Here is an 8,804-nt window from a genome sequence, read left to right on the forward strand (position 1 = left end):
AGAGAGAGAGAGAGAGAGAGAGAGAGAGAGAGAGAGAGAGAGAGAGCAGTACGCTACTGTTTCAGATCCCCAATGACTTAGCCACGGTGCCATCTGACGGTCTGTATAACGTATAACTTACTGTGCTCCTACACACGGTTCCGCGTGCATTTAGCACTCCGTTACTCATCTCTGCCTTCTTATGAGAAGTTTTCTTCTTTCAGGACTTTTGCATCTCTATTTTTTTTTCCTGAGATGTCTCTTTTTTTATTGTCCTGTCTCCTTTTATGCCAGTATCATCTGTAAAACACTTTCCTACTTGATTTCACAATTTATTTTTCCTTTCCATTGCTCTGTAAAATGTGCATTTTATAATGTGGCCACATTATAAAAGTCCCCAGGCTCTTCCAGTCCCAGAAGAACACATGCAGCTTTATTGCTGAGGCTTTTTTTTTCAAGTTGATTTCTATTGTAAGTCTAGATGACATATGGGTGCCATTTAAATAGCTTTGGTTTTATCAGTGAAGAGAAACAAGTCAGCAAGAATACTGCTTTTCAGATAGTTATTACAGTTTCTGTTACAAATACTTAAGGGGTTTTATGCTTCTGTAAGGTATTTTAAAAGGTTAGTATATTTAATTTAGTTTAATGCTAAATATTATCACTTTTATATAATTCAAGCAAAGTTAACAGTAAACGTTTATTTTAAAAAGTAAAAAGTTGGCACTGGTGGTGCATGCTTTTAATCTCAGTACTCAGGAGACAAAGGAAGAAAGATCACTGTGAATTTGAAGCCGTTCTCGGTTTATAAATACAGTAAACATAACCTTACCCTAAGAAATGAGAAATTACCAAAGATTATGGCAAGCAGTAGGTAACAGAAAATTTACCCTTTTAGTCATTTTAAATATAGAATTCAGTGCCTTAACTACATCCATGCTCTTGTACAATGATCATTGCCGCCCATTTCTACAACCTTTTCACCATCCCAAGCAGGAACTCCCTGCTCGTTAAGCAATAACCCTCGTCCCCCTTTTTCAACCCTTGGCAATCTCTAGTCCTCTGTCTGAACCTGACACCTGTTCCAGCTACAGGACATATGGGATCATACAGGGTTTGTTATTCCAGCTACAGCACATACATGAGATCATACAGTGTATGTCTTTGTGAAATGTTTTCAAGGTTCCTCCACGCCAAGGCATCTGTCAGCATCTCCTTCCTTACCATGGCTAAAAATCTCTGTTGTGTGTACACGCATTTCCTCCATGAGCTCCTTTGGCCTTAGCTCTTTCCCCACCATCATGGTTTCAGTGAACAATACTGCTGTGAACACAACTATACCCCGTCTGATCTGTTGGGCAAACACCAAGAAGTAGATCATATGCCAATCCTATGTTTAATGTTTCAAAGAAATTATGTTTTCTGTTTTTAAGAAGTCCTCCTCTTCTGAATGCTTCACTCTGGTGTTGGCGTCGTCTCTTCCTCGTGTGAGCCTCTCCTCATCTACACTGTTTAACACCACATTGTGCATGCTTCATCAGTTCAGATTCTCAAGGTTGTTCTTCCTCTCGGTATCTTTTCTTAACTATGAATGGGACTTGTGATAGATAGACACTTGTTTATTTTGCCTGCAGAGAATCCTTTCTCTTTGTGTATAGATCATCCTTCCAGAATTGCCACCTTCTGAGGTCCTGCTGAAATGGAAGAGCATAGAGCATGCCTACATTTTTTGGTCATTTAGATCCTCCTTGAAACTTGAATTTTCTGAACAATGAACTAGAATAAAAAAAAATGCTTGAAGCCACATCCCAATATCTGAAGTTCTCTAAAAGCATTCCCAGAAACTAGTGTTTTCCAGATTGACGTGTGCCCCTTGATTTTCATTCATACCAAGACCTATTTTTAATATCAGTCTTTATTTTAAATCTACATTATACAATTCCAACAAGGGTTTGTGTGTGTAAATTATCTATAGTTGATTTCTGTTGTTTAAATCGGACTTAGTAGGTAGATACCTCTTTCCATTATACAATCAATCCATGCACAAATTTTATAGTTTTCCCCCAAATTTATTTATTACTTTTAAACTTTAGTTTTGCTGCTTTTTTGGCTTTTTAATCAATTTCAATTTTGTGCAAGTAAATATCAATTTCTTTAAAGCTAAAAAGTTTGTTTCCTCCAATCATTATAATTTTTAGCCATTTTCTGTTTGGATGACAACTAAATTGTCCCTATTTATGTCCAACTTTTCATCAGTCCTAAATACATGATTCCTTTATGTTTAGTAGTAACAAGTGACTTCCCATGGCTAACATGTTTTTTAAGTGTTCATTCTTCAGATCTCTTACTGTGCTTGATTTTAAGGGGTAACCTGTACTTTTCACCTATTGAGAAATCTCATCTCAAAGCTATAAATAAGAAAGCAGTGGAAGCATTTGCTTAGTTCTTTATTTCTACTTCCAGGGTTTTTGTTTTTTGTTTATTTGTTTGTTTTTGTCATTGTTATTTTGGTTTTTTTGTTTTGTTTTTTCCTTCACTGTGGAACAAGAAAGGATGAGAACTATGTTGGGGAGTGAGAAGCCAATGAACTGCTGGAAAGCCTATGTTGGGGCAACGACTATGTGGGAGAATGTGGAATTAACTCAGGGTAAATGGCAGAAAAATACTAGTGGCCCACCCTGAATTTCTGCTAAGGGCATCATTAGCTTGAGTGATTAGCATAGAGACGCAAAACTAGTCATGATAATGCGGAAGCTTCTCATGTATTGTAAGAAACCTCCAGCAGGTCATGGCAGAACTGCCAATTAAAACCCAGCCACGACTGAACTCTTATCCTTCTGCCATCTCTGAAATACTATCTTGGAATTTCAGGGTTCACCGGGACAAGATTTTAAAACAACAGACTTGAAAGAAAAAGGGCATACTCCATCATCAGAATCTACGCCCAGCGAAAGCCGGTTGACAGTAGCTTAAACAACACACCTCTCTCTGAGGGAGGGTTAGTTGGAACAGTGATCAGAGGAACTGACCCTTCCGAGGAATTTCATAAATCAGGACGTGTGGAGGATCTGGTCAGGGAGGGAGGTGTTGGCACACACAAAGCCAACTCAATCGCTCTAAAATTATGCTGTACGTCTTGTCATCTGCTCCTTGGATGAACCGACGGCCACCAGCAATTTATTGGGAGGCGTCGTCACAAGACACTTGATACTTTTTTAGGGGGTCACGCGGCACTGGTCCCACACATCAATCCTGCTCACAGCAACTGGGGTGCTTTAAAACCAATAATAAATACACATTCGAAGTGATTCCCGGAAGATTGGGAGAAAAAGAGTAAAATTTAAATTCAAAGACAGATTTCAGGTTTTCTACAAGTCAATCAAGTGGAGCTCACATAGTAAAAGGGAAAGCGGAGATTCTTTAGTGTCTGGGAGCCTGACAGAGCGCTTTGTTTGTGCTCTCAGCCAAAGAACTGAATGTTCCGTAATGTCACTGAAGAAGAAAATGTCATCTGGCGGAATTAATGGCTGATAAATTTAGAGCGCGTGGAAGAAACTTACTCCGTGCTACATTTAGCCAACCTGTGAAAGCCACTGCCACTGGAGGTTATGAAGCTGAAAGCACTGTAGCTGGATTTAAGTGGAATGAATAACTTTATGACTAATAAATGCCACTTCCAACTCTTCATGCTAAGATAAAAGGGGTAATCAAAGTGCGTATGTTAGAGCCCAGGCCAGTTGCTGCAGGGATCAGAATCAGGGACCTCTCCCTTGTAAACACTGGTGTATAATTAGCCATACAGAACCCAGGACATATTTTTCACCATGCTGCCAACTAGGCACGGCTCCCTACAGAAACGGTGCTTACTGGCTGTCTGAAGAGCGTGTGGGGGATGGTCTCAGAGGTGTGTGGGAAGCCTGCCACTCAAGCTACCCAGAACAATCAAGGAAGCAAGCAGAAGCCAGGCTATTTCTTTGGTCTCTTTGTCTCTATTCCAGGTTTTCTTTCTGCTCACTAGAATTAACAGACCCTCACTTTTCCCACAAGTGAAGATCGCTTCCAGCCACTCCATTCCATGCCTCTGACCTCAGCAAATGAGAATTCTCAGAATGGTTGCTTCAAGTTGCCAGGCATTCATTCTCCCATCCCAACAAAATGGGTGAGCCATACATCTGGTAAATTCTTTGCCTTTAGTCAGGTGTTCAAAAATCAAAAGCTATGAGGATACAAGTACAAAATTGTATGCATAACCCAAATACAGAGCATTTCACTTCCAGAAACAGAACAAGACATTCTTTTTTTTTTCCATTTGTGTATGAGTGTGTGTGTTTGTGTGTGCGTGTGTGTGTGTGTGTGTGTGTGTGTGTGTGATCAGATCTCAAGCTGCAGATGAAGTTCTATGTGGTTGTAAGCAGCCTACCTGCATGCTAGGAAACAAACATTTAACCATTGAAGCATCTCTCTGTCTTGCTGTCTTGCCCTGTAAGCATTCCTTAGTTATGTTAATTAGAACTGAATCACAAGCTCACTGCACTATGTAAACATGTACTTTGGGCTACATATTAAATTCAAAATGGACAGATTAGCAGAAGCTGAACACGGTTGCACACCCCTGTAACACCAGTAACAGTGAATCTGAGGCGAGATCTCAGGCTTGGGTCACCCAGTGAGACCATCTCAACAACAACAAATAGTGAACTGGAAATCTTTTTAAGTCTGTTCTCATGTGAAATTAGAAAACCATTGTTTTTTTTTTTTTCTGCACATGTTTTAGAGCTCGTGTTTCACTGTGAAAGAGTTGGTGCAGAATTCAGCCTTGAATTCCTTCAGTGTGGTCAATATTTAGCTTTATTCCATCCCATAGTGGACAACAGATGCCAAATATAGATACTTCTAACTTTAGTCCAGTTTTATATTTAGAACAACGAGTCACAGGACAGTGAAGAAATTTAATTTCCCAACAGGCCACATTTTGTTCTCAGTAGCATATCATACTGTTATATGGTTGTTTTGTTTCTGATAATCCCATGTCCAGCCTATCAACACCGAGAAAGACAGTCTGAATGATAATTTATTTTCAGAACAGAGTTAGAAGTCAGAGAACCATGGTGGTTTGAATGACTGTGGTCCCATGGGTTCATGCCTTTGAATACGTGGTCCCCAGCTGGTATAACTGTTTGGGAAGGCTTAGGAAATGTGGCCTTGGTTGAAGAAGGTATGCTACTCTGCAGCAGGTAGGATCTGAGGTTGAAGGAGACTTACCCCAATCCCAGTATCACTCACGTCCTGGCTGTGTCTCGAGATGTGAGTTCCCAGCTACTGCCCCATGGCCATGCCTGCCTGCCTGCTCCTATGTTCCCTGTAGTGAGAGTAACAGATGCTAACCCTCTGACATGTAAACCCCAAATTAACTGCTTTCTTTCATAAGCTGCCTTCCTTGGTCATGGTGTTTTAGCACAGCAATAGAAAAGTAGCTAAAACAAGAGCCTTGTTTGGACTTGAATAACTGTTTTGCCTCAGTGTTTGGGGACATTCTGTGACCTTGCTGGGGATAGACACAGTTTAGGACTGAAATTGACATAAAAGGCAAAGAACAGGGACAGAGAAGTTCTCTGGCTTTGATGAGTTGATTTAAATATGAGATCAAACCAAGTTTTAAAAAATCACTGTATTTCTAGAGTTTCTAGTTGTCAATTTGTTATTTATGGCAAACTTATCTGGGTATTTTATGAAGTGTCATAAACGCAGCTATTTCTCAGAAGTGTGCTAGACTATGTATGCATAGAATTCCTATAAGAAAGGCAATACACTGGGCTGAAGAGATTGTTCAGTGGTTACAACCACTTCCTGATTCTGTAAATAACCCAAGTTTTGTTCCAATATCAATATAAGGTGGGTCACTGCTGTAGATAACTCCAGCTCCAGGGATCCAAAACATATGTACACATGACCTTCACACACACACACATACACACACACACACACACACACACACACACACACACACACACACACACCTAGAAATAATAGATATAAATCTTGAAAAGAAAATAGAGGTACCAGAGAAAAAAAGATTTCAAGGCACTTTTCAAAATGTAGCTGAGCTGGAAGCTAAAAAATGAGGCTGAGTTTGGGGGACACAATAAGAAAATGAGAGTTCTTGAAAATTTGTTAAGCCTTCAAGTTGTTACTGTTCTAGAGGCACTTGGCAATGTTAGTTGGCCTTGTGTGAGGAATGGAAGCCAAAACCAGGGATCAGAGGAATAGAGTAGAAAGTAGGATCTGGAACATGGTAAAATGAGGTCCACTTGAAACCTATTATCCTCAGGGGAAGAATCCATAGCAAATGTGACCCACAGAATCAAGATGGACATCTCATCCTTTTCTATAGATGCAATAGAAGTAAAGAAAAGTACCCTTCATGCCCTGTTAGGCGCAAGTCATATGCCCACGGACTTTCCACTGAAATGCATCTTGCCTGAAAAGACCAAATTAGAAATTAAAGTTCTGTTTTAGTTTGTTTTACTGTCTCTTTTTATAGAGTTGGATGGAATTGTACCCACCCAAATCCTCAAACAAGCTAGCTAAGCTTCTAGAAACTGGGTTTAAATGGATCCCAGGTTAGTAATGACCTAGGTAACTGTAGTTAACAGATGTGCTTTAAATGCAGGCTTAAAAAAATTCTCATAAATTTGTAAAATGACAGTAAAAAAAATTGATTAGCACATATGGAAACAAGCAAAGAGGAACGGAAGTCAGCATGGCTCTCTGTAGAAGTTGCTGCACATTAATAAAGACATGACACTGTCAACCCTTTGGCAGACAGCCAAAAATCTGTAGAGAAACTTAAAATTGAAAACGCTTCCATGAGAAAATAAGCAAAACTCAAAGCCCACACACGTATCTTAATACACCTGAAAGAGAAGAACAACACAGATCTTAAAAATATAAGAATAAAATAATGAATGCAAGAGTAAAAGAGAATGAAGTAAAATAACAAAAACAAACAAACAAAAACCCCCCACGGACATCTTTATCAACAAAATCAACAGTGGTACTGTGGGACTGACGGCCTTGGGTGGGGGTGTAAGACAGGCTAAAAAAGCTAAAAAAGGAAAGAGAATGCAAAAATAGACTAAGAATGGAGAAGGGCACAGCTGATAAGTAGGCAGGGATCAAAAATGACAAAGGGATCTATAAAGTAACTTTAAAATAACTCACTTCGTAAGTTCTCTGGAGTGAACAAAACACTTTACAAGTTTCCCAAATGGACTCAAAATTGGTCTTGAAGCTGCAAGCACGGTGCCTCGCAATTTGCCTTTCAGGGACAAAGGAACCAGATGGCCTCCCAGGAGAGCACAAGAAAGTACAAGAGTAATAAAGAGAACTCCAAACCTGAATTTTCACCTGCAGGAAGAGAGAGCCCTGACAGGCCAGTTGTTTAGCTAATCACATTTGCTATCAGAGTTAAGAAGAGGAAAGGACAGGGAGAAAGCCAGGACAATCATTAATGCAAAGGCAAAAAATTAATTGATTGGTTAATTAATTAATTAAGATTTCAAAACGCTAATTAGGAGTCTGGGGCTATGGCTCAGTCAGTAAAATGCTTGTGGACCAATCATAAGAACTGTTGTTGGGTTCCCAACACCCATGTAAAAGAGTAGGGCATGTCGGCGCGTGCCTGTAATGTCAGCAGTGGGATGAGGTGATGAGTCATCCTGGGGCTTGCTGGTCAACCAGGCCAGGTAAATCTGTAACTGAGTAACTGAGGAAGACACCCAAGGTCAACTTCTGGCCTCCACATACTGTGTACCCTGTATATATACATGCCAAACACAAACATGTACACAGTCATACCAAAACAATAGCTAGCTGAGCTCATCATATATAGAAGAGGCAGTAGACCGCCACAGAGTGGGGCCTATTCTAAAATTATAAGACACTTTAACATTAGAAATCTGGAGTTCATTGACATGCGAAAGAAGGAAACACAATTTCAGCAGGCTACAGGAAAAAAAAATCGTTGATAACATTTAGTAACCATTTTAGAGACAAATTCTCAGGGAACAAGTTATTAACAAGAATTTCTATGACCGAAATAGGTGTGAAAAGAATTTAGAACAAACTGGTAAGTTATTGTAATTATCCCCAATATAGCTATTTATGTTTAACATGGAGTAATTTCAGTGTAATGAGAACGGGGGGAGCTGTAAGGACTAGAAAGTAAATTATTACCATTATTATTCAGGAATAATAGTGGGAACGCTGAAGGAAATATTCCCAGTGTAGAAGAAACACTGTATTTAGGCAAGCAATATTTTAGGAAGGTCACCAGCTACAGGATTAATAAGTGATAACCAGTAGCATTGTTGTAAAATATCAAAAAGTAGCTAGAAAACGTTTTAAATATGCCATTTACCTAAGTAAAAACAAAAAGAATACCTAAGAAGAGACCTTTTGGGTTAAGTTCATTTTGACCTATTTTTTAAAATAAAGCAAACAGGAACCTTGGCTATCATTTGAATGGAGTTTCAATAAGGGAATTCAGTAAAGGAATCAAAGTAAAAATAGGTCTTTTAAAAACAAACTTTCACTGAATGGCTTTTGACCCATCTGGACCCCACTTCTAAATGATGAGGTCCACAATTCCTAGACCTAATGGGCATCTCTAATCTACCCCTCCCAACACATACCTACACACACATGAGCACACACACATACACACATGCACACATACACATGCACATATACACACATACATATACATGCACACACACATGCACACACACATATATACACATGTGGGCTCAAACACACAAACACAC

The sequence above is a fragment of the Microtus ochrogaster genome, chromosome 5, assembly GCF_000317375.1.
Source record: "Microtus ochrogaster isolate Prairie Vole_2 chromosome 5, MicOch1.0, whole genome shotgun sequence".
NCBI lineage: Eukaryota > Metazoa > Chordata > Mammalia > Rodentia > Cricetidae > Microtus > Microtus ochrogaster.